At 44.0% G+C, this 14,647-nt stretch overlaps 1 protein-coding gene across 3 annotated transcripts in view; it reads right to left on the bottom strand.

The window, feature by feature from the left end:
- The window catches only part of THRAP3 (thyroid hormone receptor associated protein 3), a 422,162-nt gene that overhangs the window by 392,906 nt on the left and 14,609 nt on the right, over positions 1 to 14,647 (bottom strand). Inside the window, exons 2-3 of one of the 3 annotated variants that reach the window (XM_069622622.1) lie at positions 13,258 to 13,372; positions 1,155 to 1,222 (exon numbers count right to left, since the gene is read on the bottom strand). The exons of 1 other annotated variant lie outside the window; for it this stretch is intronic. The gene's annotated coding sequence lies outside the window, so the exon portion shown is untranslated. The remainder of the gene's footprint in view (positions 1 to 1,154; positions 1,223 to 13,257; positions 13,373 to 14,647) is intronic. One more of the 3 variants, XM_069622623.1, reaches the window with a different exon arrangement.

Genomic DNA, 14,647 nt, shown 5'->3' with positions numbered 1-14,647 from the left:
CTGGAAACACCATTGTTTTATAGGCACCTAGCAATGTAATTATTCTGTGCCCAATATACTGACTGATGCAACCATTCAGATCCCCCCCCTTTCACATTTATTGTGGATACCGTTGTATAGCCCCACCCCCCACCACTATGAACTGCTCTAATCCTTTCCACCTCCCCACTAACGAATTGCACTGCATCAGTTCACCACCCAGGTACATACCCAATAGGTCCCTCAACCTAATGTATGCCACACTTCTTTGCTGTACAAACAAATTGATATGTTTCCATCTCACCTTCAGAAAATGACTGATCTTCGCTGTTCAACTCGGAATGACCAGCACAAAGTGGACACTCCCAACGGCACATGGACAGAAATGAAAACCGCCTCCCAATCCAAACTCTTACAGCATACCCCACACGATCCTCAGGACCAGCCTAGTCTCCACTAAAACACAAGCCACTCGTGCATCTAAAAATGTACTGCCAGAAACAAACACAATAACTCGACGTTGCCCATCCAGAAACAATAGCTCCCGTGCGCACAACCCAAACACAACTAGAAACATGGCCCCACACTAGACGCCAGTTCGTCCTGGTTCTACAAGCACCATCAGAAAAGCAGAATTTCAATCCTACTTCCTCTCCTCCACTAACCTACCCAACCCTCTTGCAGAGCCACGAGAGCAGCTGGAGGCCATACTAAGCAGGACGCGGTACAAGAATTAACATAATATGCTTCCATTAACCATTGCCTTATGCACTGCCCTTCAACTTTTCCACACTCCCTTTATGAAACTGCACAACATTCTCAAACTTTCATCGTACTGACTTCCTTTAAAACAGCATTCTAAGTTTCATAATCCGCCCTCAGGAGGCTAGGTCAGGGCCAATGACATGGATCTTGAAAGCTCTGCCATGTTGGAGGTCAGATCGTACAACATGCATACTTCAAACTGTCATTTATGCATCACAAATCTCCATAATAACATTGTGCCCCAGTGTTTTTTTTACCTCAATCTGCTGCCCAAAGACCATTTCAAAACATTTGATAGAAGAATCTCAATTGCAGAGTAGAACGATATGCAGTAAAAAGGTCTAAATTATACAGTGGTAGCGTAATCTTAAACGGATATCATATAAGGTTCTTGATAAGTAGGCACTTACCGTAGGCTTCAAAAACCACACACAGATTACTTGCACATCAAACGTCTCTTGCGGCCAAGATAGAATCTCTGAAATAAACAAACTCTTTATCTCTAACAAGAAGCAAAGGAAAAGGAATTCTAGCAAGTATTAATTTAGAAAGGAACGATTTTCACCCCAGACAACCCTCAGATATTTCAGTTATTGATCCAACATACCCACTGGTCCAGAAAGGAGATAAAAAGGATTAAGACGTATCTAACCAGTCAAGATAAAAAATGCACACTGATGCATCAATCCTCAGGCAAATTGACCAAACTTATTTTTCCGTCACCCCATACCACCCCGGGTAACCCTAGGAACAGGTTATTTTACAACAAGGCAACAAATAGGATCCTCAAGAAAAGACCACTGCTGACAACATTGGCCTGAACAGTAAGAGAACTGTTAGCGGAAGGAGCACCTGGTGAGCAGACATATTCAACATTGGCAGTAAAGTAAGGTAGCAATGTTACTTTTCCATTTCATTGTCCGCAGATAACGGGGTAGATGCGGGTTAGAAAAACAGCTGGTAAAAGGGTGCAGATCTTCACCACTATTACTCTTAGGATCGGTGGATTTGGTGCTCGGGGACTAGTCTCCAGGTTTGACATGGTATGAGTGCCAACAGCCACACACAGTTAAACAAGAAATTGAGGGATTGGATGTTTATTTTGCCAATCAAACTGTTGCTTATCCATCCAACCCTTTGGAGAGTACCCCGAATCCCTTGGGGCTCCCAGTCACAAACTGAGCATATCCAACTGCCAACTGTGAGCTTTGCTCAAGGCAGGTATGCCATGCGGCACAACATCTGTATCCAAGTCACTCTTAAGGAAGGACTGGATAAAGAGTATTCACACCAGGATGTGCTCCTTTGTCAGGCTAGATATTCCAGGGACATATTCAGGTTTGGACTTTGGCAACGACGCACAGCAAGAGAAACCAGTCTGGAAAAAAAGTGTTATCACCACCAATGGTCTGAAGAATTTAAGGTGCATCTTATTATTAAGAACAAATTATGCATTTAGGTTTCAAAAAAGGCAGATCAATGTACTTTTACAAAGTGGAAACTTGCATAAAAGTTTGTTGGAAAAACCGGCCAAAAAGCTTGAGAACTTGTTTTCCAAGGGGTGCTTGTGCCATAAAGCTTACTTTGCTGCAGTGTTACTTTACTGTTAATAGCTACATGTAGGAGGAAACTAAGTAGCCAGTTTTGCCAATGCTGTACAAACTGGTTCCTCAAACATTTTGCATTTCAGAAACTGCGATATGCAGGCATGACAATACCCCACCTTCATCTGCACACTTTGCCAATCAATGGCCTGTTCCCCACAGGCCTTCGGGCGAGAGAAGAAAAGTTGCGGGAGGATCACTACTCTACTTGGTAACTCCCTGTCCCGACCACCGTACTGCAGTGAGGCAAGCTTGTTTTGCAGAAGTAGCACAACTAGGACAGAGATGAGCAAAGAGGCAGAGGATATGGGATACATTACTCACCGTAATCTTATTTCTGATGCTTGGATCTGCTTACATTCACATGCTGTGCATAGGATGACTTCTAGTGGAAGCTGCAGAGTATTAAACTTGTTTCGATACTCCAAAAGGGACGAACAGGGTGTGTACTATCCCTAGTTCAACATCCACTGTACTCATGATCCCTCAAGCGTCGTGATCCCCTCAGATTGTTATTTTTCTGATGTGATGTAGCATGAGTACAGTTGTATCCAAGCAGATACGTATCAACCAAGCTCATAAGCATCCATGCCCCTTCTCTGAGAGGAAGGCTGAGTCGCATGTGAATCTAAGCAGATACAAGCATCAAATACGATTACGGTGAGTAATGTATCCCTTCTGAGGCATGTGCAATCTGCTTAAATCACATGCTGTACATAGATAAACGAGCAGTGGAAGAAGGTGGAATGTGAGATGGTTCATGAGCGAATAAATGTCTTTGAACCGCTTACCCCACTTGTGTATCTGTCTAGGAATGAGTGTCAATGCAGTAGTGCTGAGTGAAAGTATGCATTGAGCTCCATGTAGCTCCATGTAGCTTCTTTGGAAATATGGTCTAAGGGGACATTTGCAATGAAAGCCAGAGTGGCTCTAGTACCTCTTGTGGAGTGAGCCCTTGGCGTAAAAGGCAGTGTTTTATTAGATAGGGAATAGCACAGTTGGATACATACGACTATTCACCTAGAGATGGCATTTTTAGAGATGCAGTCACCTGCTCTGCTTGCCGCTATGGAGACAGTTGATCTGTTTTTCTTAGTGGTCTGGTCTTGTCTATGTAGTAGAGGATTGCTCTCCTCACATCTAGTGTGTGGAGTTTAACCTCAGCTGAGCTACTGGGTTCCTGGAAGAAAGTCGGCAATTTGGAGATCAATTTAGGTGAGACCCTAGGGTGAGTACGTAAAACCAGCTTGCGTTTGTGTACAACAAAGAAAGGATCCTGCACTGACAATGCTTGGATTTCACCAACCCTTCTTATGGAAGAGATATAGCCACTAAGAAGGCAGTCTTATAAGTCAGCTGTTTGAGACTAGACTTGTGCATAGGCTTGAGAGGGGGTCCCATGAGCTTAGCGAGTACCACATTAAGGTCCCAACCTGGCGGCGGGTTAGAAATTGGAGGGTGGAGTCTTACCCCTTCCATAAATGCCGCGATGACAGTACTTTCCACCACGAGCCCTTATTATGAGAGGTTGTGGAGGCTGACAAAGCCACCAGGTGCACTTTTAGGGGTTAAAGACTAACCCTGCATCTAGCAAATGGAACATACAAGTTAGAATGTGGGATGGAGTATATTCTATGGGGGGGGGGGCGGGGAGGGTCGATCTGTTTAGCCTGGCACCAAAATTACAAATCTCCGCCATTTGTCAAATTAACAGTGCCTAGTGTCTGGTTTTCTTGATTCTTTCAAGATATCCATGCATCTCTGTGGCAGGTTGAGATATCTGAACTCTATGGCCTCAGGAGCCATGATGCCAAGTTCATTGAGCGCGGCTGTGGGTGCACGGTTAGTCCCTCGTGCTGGGTGAGTAGGTTGTACTGGCATGGGGATCACATGTCGCCAGGTTCCTTGTGTATTTTGTTCACCACCTTCCTCATGAGGTGTTGGGGAGGGGAATCTTAAGCAAATTTCCCTGACCAGTTCATCCATAGGGCGTTCCCCTTGGAGCCTGGCTGGGGGAACCTGGACACAGTAGTCTGGGCATTGACTGTTTCACTTGTGGCGAATAAGTATATGGTTGGGAACCCCCATTGAGCAAAGGGGTATTCCATGACCTCTTTGGGCAGACGTCACTCGTGTTCTTCTGGTAGGGGATCTCTGCTCAATGAGTCTGCTAGAGAGTTTAGTTCCCCTGGAACGTGTTGTGCCGACAGGAACATCTTCTGTCAGAGTGCCCATTTCCAAATTTGCTGTGCAAGTTTGGACAGAACGTGTACCTCCCCGTTTGGTTCTATAAAAACATCACTGTGGTGCAGTCTGTTAGGCTATGCACCGATAGGCTTGTTAAATGGGGTTTGAAGGACTTAAAATACTGCTAGAAGATTGATGTGGTTCTGAGCTACAGTACGAGACCACAGACCTTGAGCTGTGTGGTGAAGGTAGTGAGCCCCCACCCTGCCAGTGAGGCGTCTGTTGTGACAAACACCTGTACCTCTGGATTGTAGAAAGGTTTCCCTTTCGTTAGATTCCCTCTTGTCCACCAGCGAAAATTTTGTACAAGTGTTGGCGAAACGACCACTAGATCGTCCCACTGACCACTTGCCTGTCACAACCGTTCACCAACCACTCCTGCATGGGACACAGCAGCGCGCGAGGAACCTGGTAAGTGCAAGATGCCATCATGCCTATGCAAGCATAGCTTTGTGCACCCATATCTGGCGGCCGGCGTGATAATGTGGTTATTTGCAGTAAAACCAACCCCTCTTCCATGTTTAAGACGGCTCCTAAAAACTGTTTTGTAGTGCTTGGCACTAGGCTTGCTTTATTTCCCCCTCGATGGAGGAGCCCAATTGAAAGAGGAGGTTGAGTGTTCTGAATGTTTAGTCTGCGAATTAGGCGCGATTCCCCTGTAATAAGCCAGTCGTCCAGGTAAGGGCACACTGGAATTGCCTTCATGCGCAGATGCGCTGCCACCACCGCCAGTACCTTTGAGAATACCCTTGGAGCCCTTGAATTGTTAGTGCTGGTTTGCCATCTTGAAACGCAAGAATCTTCTGTGCGCTTGAACATTGAAATGTGAAAATAGGCATCTTTCATATCCAGTGTTGCCAAGTAATCCACTTTTTAGTAGAGGGATTACCTCTTGTAGCGTAGTCATGAAGAACTTTTGTGGCTCGACATACTTGCTTGCAGGGAGCAAATCTAATACAGGGCGCATTGTTAGATCTTTCTTTTGCTCAAGGAAGTAAGTTGAATAAATACCAGTTTACCTAGTTGGCCAGGACGACTTCGATGGCGTCCTTTGCTAGAAGTGTGGTTATCTCTTCTAGAAGGATACGCTGATGTTCTTCTGAGTGGATTTTCTGTCGTGGGGATGGTTGTGGGGACGTTGGAGTAGTTCGACACAGTATCCGCCTGCTACTGTAGACAGCACCCATCTATCTGAAGGCGATTCCCTCCAATGCGTGGGTGAAGTTGGAAAGGAGTCCTACTAGAGAAGCATGGGAGGGCACCTGAAGCGGAATGTCACTTGCTCTGAGGTGGTGTGCTACCTCGAGCAGGTCCTCTGCCTCGACTTCTGCGTTGTCCTCTGAGATAGCACTGGGAGGATTGGCTTTGATATTCCCCAGGTGGAACCATCTTGATAGTTGAATCCTGGTTTAGAGTTTTGGGCCAGAAAACAGCGAAAATTCCAGTTACCTTTTTGACCAGAAGGCTTGTTAGTGAGCGGACCTAAAGATTTAAGAGTATCATACTCATCCTTTGCTGTTTTTAAGTGCCTCTTCAACAGCTTTACCGAAGAGCTTGTAGGTTCCACTGGCATATTAGCGTGGCCTATGTTTCCGGTCTAAACCCGGACTGGCGCAGCCATGCATGCCTCTTAACGGTCCCTTGTGCAATGACTCTTCCGGCATTGTCCGCTGCGTCAAAATTTGATTTAAGGCGACAGCTAGACACCATCCGCAGCCACTTGTGCTAGGCTGGGATTTGAGTGGCTCAGGCAGATGAAATGTAATGCAGACATTTCTTCCCACTTGTTATAACTAGCCACGAGAGTTGCAGTGTTCGCTATCCTGGTCTGATAGGCCACAGATGAAGCGACCCTTCTGCCCATGGCGTACATCTTTTGGCTCCCCTTATCAGGTGGAGCCTCAGAGGAAGCAAGAGGTGTTCCTGCTTGCTCTCTTTCTAGTTGTCATGACAACTAAGGAGTCTGGTTTCAGTTTGCCTCTAATATATAAAAGGGTCTGACGGTGCAGGCCTGAAAAATGTCGCCACAAGTGGGTTTATGGCCCGTGTGAGATTGGGGGCTTCCGAAGATGGCTGTATTATGCGCTGCACTGATTTTCAGTAGCGGCATGAACTGGACCACTGTCTTTTTGTCCAAGGATTTGCTCCTCAAAAACCTCCTGGGTGTCAAGCGATCAGCTGTTTTGGCTAGTTCTTCATTAAGGAGGAGTTGATTGTAGATGGGAGAAACAACTCCTCGAGTTGCCCGGCATAGTGGGCCCAGCGTTTCGTGGAGCAGTCCTTCAACGTCTTTGGCTTTAAGAGCCTGCACGCTCGACAAGACGTTTCGATGTGGTCTCTCGGGAGACACAAATTACAAACGGTTTGTCTAACCACAGGAATTTGCGATTACACTTGGGCAAAATTTTAAAAAGGTGCCTTTTCCATAATTATAGGTTGTGCTTATGGCAGCTGGGCGAACTAAGTGTAGGACGGGGAGTATATGAAGTATTAAAATTGCCTCCCCCCCCCCCCTACTGCCTGGGCCGAGTCCCGGGGGCGGACTTCCAAGGCCGAAAGGTCCGCCCCGGTAGTCTTCGGCAGGCAGCTTTTCTGTCTTCAACAGCGTGGTGTTTCAGAGTTCACTGAAAGGATAGAAAGAAATACCATCGCCAATTATAACTAGTCAATGGCTTGACGTCGAAAGGAACTCGGCTATACCGTCCGTCTAGAATGGCGGGAAAAAAAAACCCAATGAGGGGCCCCGATGCGCGAGGGATCATGGGTACAATGGATGTCACTAGGGATAGTATTACTGGCATGCCCTGTTCGATATCCCTTTTAGAGTTTTGAAAACAACTGTAATAATCCGCAGCTTCCACTAGATGTCGGCCTATGCACAGCATGTTTTCTAAGCAGATTCCACACGCCTCAGAAAATAGGTTACGAAAATGCTAGGAGCTATTCAGCTCCTGGCTATATAGCCTATGAGCCTGTTTTGGTTGACAAACAGCTTCCAGAAGCGACATTTTACTTCCGAGACTCCAGAACTACCACCAGTACAACAGGACCCAGTCTTTGAGTTTAGCTTTGTGTAGCACTGATCTTTTTCTCTACGTTTTATTGGTGCACTACTGCACACTTTTTCCACAAATGTGCCTTTTCGTAACCACTTAATAAAAAGGGCTACCTTCCGACCCTAGTTTTTTTGGGTCCTTGACTTATGTTGGTGGATTGGAGCAATTTGCCAAGTGACAGCCTGAAACCAACAAAACAAAGGAGGAGCTTGGAAACGAAACACGGGGCTCTCATTGAAGATACATTTGATTTGTAACTTACTAACAATAAGCAACACAAAAAAAAAAATTAAAGTACTGTTGAAAACAATTGCTTGTACTTCAGCAAGTACATTGAAGGCATCGCATGGCATCGGCCTACCTCCATGCCAAAAATAAAAAAACCTGTAACTGACGCCGAGAAAGTGTTTCTACCAGCAGCCATGCCAATGTTTAAGAGAATGGGTGTGGATGAGGCAGAAGCTAAAAATGATGTCCACAGTCGACACAGTCAGCTGCCATGTGTCGGAGATGCCTGAAGATATCACTGCCCAAAACCAGTCTCTTTGCATTACAGTTGGCGGAGGCAAACGATGGCTGCTAGAGGCACTCTTCGTTTTGGAAGGCAATTCACACTCGCACCTGCATGAGAACCATTTGACACGATGGTGCACCTTCAAAGTACAAATTAATGACAGGTTGCATGGACGCACTGCATAGCACTTACTGCCAACAACAGGGACACAAAACTTGCAATGTATGGAATTCTGCCGTACAAATTGTTAATGCAATTAAAAAGGATCATAGAAGACCACGTCTCTGCTATTCGTTCTGCACAAATGAGGCGGAACACGATGGGTTGCCCCTTCACAAAGGAAGATGCTGTACTGTGGAAGAGTGACAGTACAGCAATTCCTTGGGATGTGGACATGGCAAAGTCAAACGGTTCCCCCCCACCCACCCGCTTGCGTTCTTGGCATACCGTAAAGATATTAAACTCCATTCCCTCAATATGTCTTTGCAAGGAGCCAATGGCAATTCGATCACACCGAATAAAAATGTTTTTGCCTTAAAGGTGAAGCTGGACCTCTGGAGAAAAAAAAAGGGTAACTAGGGGCTCAGTTCAGTTCCCACGGTTTACAGAAGCAATTGAAGACACCGAATAGAACATGTAGATCGTCTTGGCACCAAGCACAAGTCACCTTACCTGATGAAGCTTTGAGAAATACTTGGAATATGCTGTCAATGATTTGGGGCGGGGGGGGGGGGGGTGGGTGAGACTTTTCTGGCAGTGGAGTGCAGGTTAAGCTTCAGACAGCCATAAAAATATGAATTTGGGAACATTCCCATGGTAGACACTTGGCTGAAGGTAAATCCAGCCATGGCAAGGCGTCATTCAATGACGCGTACCATTTGGGTCTTCCTATAGAACGAAAGCTAAGTTGAGCAAGAGAAAGAAGAATATGGTCGACTGCAAACGCGGTAGAGATCCAGAAGGACAAGCAAAAGAAAGTTTAGAGTAACGTGAAGTGAGTTGGTGACAGTCAGGGGAGCAGTTTCAGTGCAATGTCGTTGCCAGAAGTCAGACTGGAAAGGAGGAAGAAGAGTGCAGATTAATAAAATGAAGAATCCTGGTAGTAAACAATACACTGCAGAAGTAGGAAAGAAAGGGAGAAGCGAAATAGGGCAGAAATTAGAAGGCAGAGAGGGTTCAAGTGACTTTAAAGAAAAGTATTGAGCCATTAATAATTCAGCCGTTTGGCCTAATGCAATCCTTGACAGTGGTCGGCATCAAGACGGGCTCAATGAAATAACACGTAGCCACTTGGCTCTGAGATTAATGTATTTGCGTTTACGTGCATATCAAGCACAGTCCCCTGCAGATGAGTAGAGACCCAACAAAAATGCTTGCATTTATAGTGAGTGGAGAGGCCAAGAACCTTGCAGACCAACACGTTTAGACACTACGTTAAGAAAAAAAAAAAGCAGTCTAATCAAAAGGGTTCTCAACTAACTCAACTAATGATTCAATGAACCAGTGTCCAAGCAGCTGTGTGGTATACTGATCATCCCTTGCCTGCACCCAAATTCAGCAGTCTCTTCACTTGCTTATGAATTAGCAAACTGCAGTTTCTGCAATACGCTTCTTTGCTGCAAATGCCTCAGTAGCTCAAAGGTCCATGGTAGGTCCTACCGTGAGCTCGTTCAGGAATACCATTAACCAGTCTTTGCGAGGGGGTAGGCTTCCACATTACCTGGGTCTATTCTTCCTCTTGAAAAAGCCCTCTGGCGCAGCTCAGTCCATGGAATGCTGTTGAGCCAGACTTTCCCAGGGCTCCTCTGCTTCATACGACAGCAGTTCAACCAAGTTTTCTGCCTTCCCTAAAATAGAACTGTTAGTTTCCTCCCTCCAAATGCACCATTCTTCCGGTTAATTCTTTTCCATCCTGGGAATTGTCTGCCAGGTAAGCGTACTTAAAATCGATTACAAAAGCATACATGTAGGTCTTTTTTGCTTCCTCTCTGGATGGACATGGACCACACAAAGGTCTTTTCCTCCTCCACACTACTTAACGATCAGTTTGTCACATTGATTTTCCAAACCGGCAAGTGTTGCTTCCATAGACAGTGCAACGATGGTGGCTTGCATAGGACGACATGCTATGTTCCTGGATTTATAATATTGGGCATAGAGGATACTTGCAAGTGGAATATGGTGTTATTGGCTAAGAACAGATAAGGAGGTGGCGTGAAAGCATGGTAAATGCTACAACATGGAGGAAAGCCCAGACCGAGCAGGAGAAAATAAACGGCAGGAAGGCAATGAAGCAGAAGATGAACGTATAGCAAGAAGCATGGCAAACAGGGAGGGAGCATGAAGTCCGAATTACCGCACAGGGCAGTGGAAGAGCCAAGTAAATACTGGTGAAAGAACAAGGCTTACATACAGGAGAGCCCGACAAAATATCGTAAACCTAAAAGGCCTGGAAGACGAAAATGCACGAGCAACAGAAACTCAGTGAAGGAAAGCACTATTGCGGATTGAGGGCCTGTAGACATGGCAGGGCATGCCTGGGGAAGTTTAGGGTGACAGTGTACAAGAACTATGACCCGACTCCCCCTCCACCAAACTATTAACTTGACAGTAGTTACACCACTGCAGCCAAAGGGAAACAAGAAATACATTGACAAGGTCCCATAGAGTGGGGACAGGCACCCATACCAAGACTGCTCTGGTTGCAAGGGGGTGCCGTTAACTCCCACATTTAGATATGTGATGAGTAGACAAGCGTCACTAAGATAGAATACCTTCAGAGCGAACACCCACTGGGCTCCTCAAATACTAACTGTACAGGGTGGTTGTTTGGGTGGAATTAAAGTTTTAGGGTTTCTGCTGTGCCATTTAATGGGACCACTAAACTTGCCTCCTCTGGTTTCTAGGTTCCCAACGTTTTGCCATTGGTCGACCAGCCACTATAACACTTCTGTATATGGTCCTATGGTAGCCCATATAGCACCTAGGAAACTGGTACAATTAATCAACCCATTTCGGCCAAAGAATGATATCGCACTACATTGGTTTATGAGAGTAGGCTTGTGGCAGCCGAGTTTAAATTTGCTTTACCAGCGGTGCAGACTATTTTTACATAAGCAGCCCAATAGACCTTTTAGGTAACAAATAAGTATTTTCTAAAACCTTTAATTTTGATTAGGGCTTTTACTTTGTGTGGGGACAAGACAGGCACCAGCCGCTGTGCAAACTTTGGCTCCCTCCCGAATCCAGCCCAGCAGTAGTTGGTGGTTTAGACCAGAGTTCAAGATTTGGGATGCCCTCATCTCCCAGACGCCCACCTTTTCCATTTCGCACCAATAATGGGGATACACTGGCCATGTCCACAGGAAGCTTTGCAATCTACTAATGGTGATAGAATATCTAACCGGTAAGACAATATATAGAAATCTACCCTTTTGAAAGACAGCTATTAAAACACTACCAAAAGTCACAATCACCACAAAAATGAAATCAAACATGAATTAGTTTTTTTTGACAAAAACACTTCCCAGTTTATTCTGTTGGGGAAAGATCCCAGCGAAGAGAGGACATGTGAAAACGGTATCATAGAAGGCAAACCAGAAGCCAACTTTATGATTTTTCCCAAAATCCAAATGATTGCAGACCCTCCCGACTGCTCAATGGTGTCACTATGTGGGTGTATTTTGGAACCTGTAGGGAATATTTCAACCATATTCTCCACTCATTGAATATTACCACCAAGGATGTTCGAAAAGATTACTCAGATGCCACAAATAGTAATTTGCCCCATCTCTTCGTCTATCACAGACTGTTTCCATTAAGAATTGGCTATAAACCACTAGACTGTGCAAAAAGCCACAACTTATGTGCTTACGTAGACTGCAAATTAGATATTAATTTCTTGAACACATTGAAATTATGATGCATCTAAATACTTTTTCTATTCAGTAGAATAGAAATAGGTTGGTTTATAGAATAGGATATCTCGGATGTCAATTTTTCTGGTCACCTCTGATATGTTAAAAATAGTTTTCATCTGGGAATGGATGTACTTCGAATTGCAAGGGTATTCTTTATTTTAAAAAAAACACCATTGTGTTGTGTGCTAAATTTGGCCAGTCATATGTGGTGTAAAGTAGACTGCAACATAATAAACCCTTCTCCCAGATCCTTTGCAATCACACCTTCACTGGGGCTGCTAGACTATTGTACGGGCACTAAACATTCTTTTCCAGAGTACTTACAAATAAGAATTACAGTACACAGTGCAACACTGCCCTCGGACACACTGGCCTATGCTCACTAATGGACCCATCACACAAAACCCTAGTGTCTCAGTCTACACGAGCAGACTAAGAATGTACATCAAGGTGCCACCAGGCCAACAATGCTTTAGAGCCATACAAATGACAGTAGCAAACTTCAGCCACTACCTGAAAACACTGACCAACAACATTACCACTTCAGACTGTCAATTCCACATCAGTTACGGTGTGCTTGAAACGACCACCCCTTGAATTTTCAAAACGTTTAGGAAAGCAAGAAAGTGGAACAGAAGTGAAGTGGAATTTTACAATATCACGCTCCCAAAGTGCCAGACAAATTAAAAAAAGGTCCATTGGAATAATGAGGGCTCTCATTCTAGCTGTACATACTAAAACGTATGCTCCTGATTTGCTAAGGCAGGAAAAACATGAAAAAGGAGCATTCAGTGGCACATAACTGAAATAATGCAGATTCCATACAGATTTCTGCAGGTCGCATTATAAAATCCAAGCAATAAGGTGCATAATACCCAGGAATTGTAGCTACCAGACAGGCGTTTGGTTTGTTATCTTATCCTACTGCAAATACACTGGCTGCTCTTAAGCGGGGCAGGATTTCCACGGTACCAACTGACATTAACCTTGCCCATTAATGAACAAAAAAATAATTTCTGCACTGCTCCCAAATTGTATTAACAATAAACACAAACGGGACCCTGCAGTCATAACATTTAATTGTTGACAAGTCCAGGTCAACGGCCATAAGTACACTTTAAAACGCAGGTTTGTTGAGGATTATGCATGAAAGATTCCAAAGCAAGCAGTACCTGTCCAAGTGCAAGCAGAAGTCCCACTTCTTGTGCTGGCATTTGCGACGATGAAGCAATTATTGTAGGAGTACAAGCTATGAACTGCAAGTCCAGGTCGACGGCCACATTGACCCTTCAAAAGAAAGTAGATAATTTGTAGACCCAATTAAATTGCCCTCTCAACCTCATCCCGATGAATTTACATTAATACCAGATGCAGTGACCAAATATTCAAAATTGCAGTGCAAACATAGGGAAAAGAAGGTCCAGACATACATTCTGAAGAGACATGACAGTGTTAGATTTTTTTTTTTAGAAAACCAACTGCAAGTCTGTCGCCACAATAAATTTGAAAACTTACAACAGCTTCATACAATAATGTAAACTTACATAAACAACATTTCTCTGCCAAAGTAAAAACCACCCTTGAATGATCTATCTAAATGTGTATACAAAGAACTACCCATAAGGCAATTTATCATTTTAAACACTGCCAAAGACATTTGTTACACAATATAAATAAAAAAACAATCCATAAAACCAATAAAAAAATAAGGTGGAAATATGAACAAAAACAAAATACAAAGAAAAAAAAGATAAGACGTAACTCCCGATAAAGATTCTTAAGAATAACATACTTATTAAAGCTGGATTACATTGTAGACATACCTACTAGGAGAAGCAATTTTTTATTATGGTTTTTGACTGTTCTAACTGGACGGTGGTTTCCCAGTAATGAAAGGGGGAAGGTTTCATTATTGCAGTTTGAACCCTTCACTTTTCAAACGAAGAGCATACAATGTCCAAAATGTTTATTACTTGGAGACCAGAGTCAGACCACCAGCATGTTGCGTATGAACAGTTGTTTCACATTGGCACTTTACTTACTAACCCCAATCACGTGTATTGTATCCATTTAAGCAACTGTTGTGCATGTTTCTGTATCTGTGCAAGTTTAATACGAATATTTTTGTCTTGGATTAATTTTGTAAGAATGTTAAGCAGTGTACCGTCAAGCAGACCAGTTTCTACACCCAGAGTCTGCTAGATTTGATCCAAGCGGGAGAGAGCCTGTCAAGTGTTTGTGGTTTATTGCTCAACATTACTCTGCCAAAGTAAAAACACTCTTGACTGATTCAACTATCCACGTTTTTATACAAAGAACCATTCCTAATGCAGTTTTGCTCATTTTAACATTCAGTCAGACATTTCACAATAATAAATCCATGAAACAAATCGGTGGAAAAATATAAACAAAACTTCATTCAAATAAAAAAAACGCAAGAAGCCCTGATTTTCAATGCTTTTCACAAATAGTCCAAGTCCAACCGCCTGTCGGGCAGACAAGCCTCAACAACAAGCAGAGTGCAGCACAGCACCGAGAAAAACCAGCCTCGCTTGAAATTAG

The sequence above is a fragment of the Ambystoma mexicanum genome, chromosome 11 (genome assembly GCF_040938575.1).
Source record: "Ambystoma mexicanum isolate Mex_15411 chromosome 11, UKY_AmexF1_1, whole genome shotgun sequence".
NCBI lineage: Eukaryota > Metazoa > Chordata > Amphibia > Caudata > Ambystomatidae > Ambystoma > Ambystoma mexicanum.
Note: the sequence above shows the minus strand (reverse complement) of the source record. Positions and strands in the feature narration are given on the sequence as shown.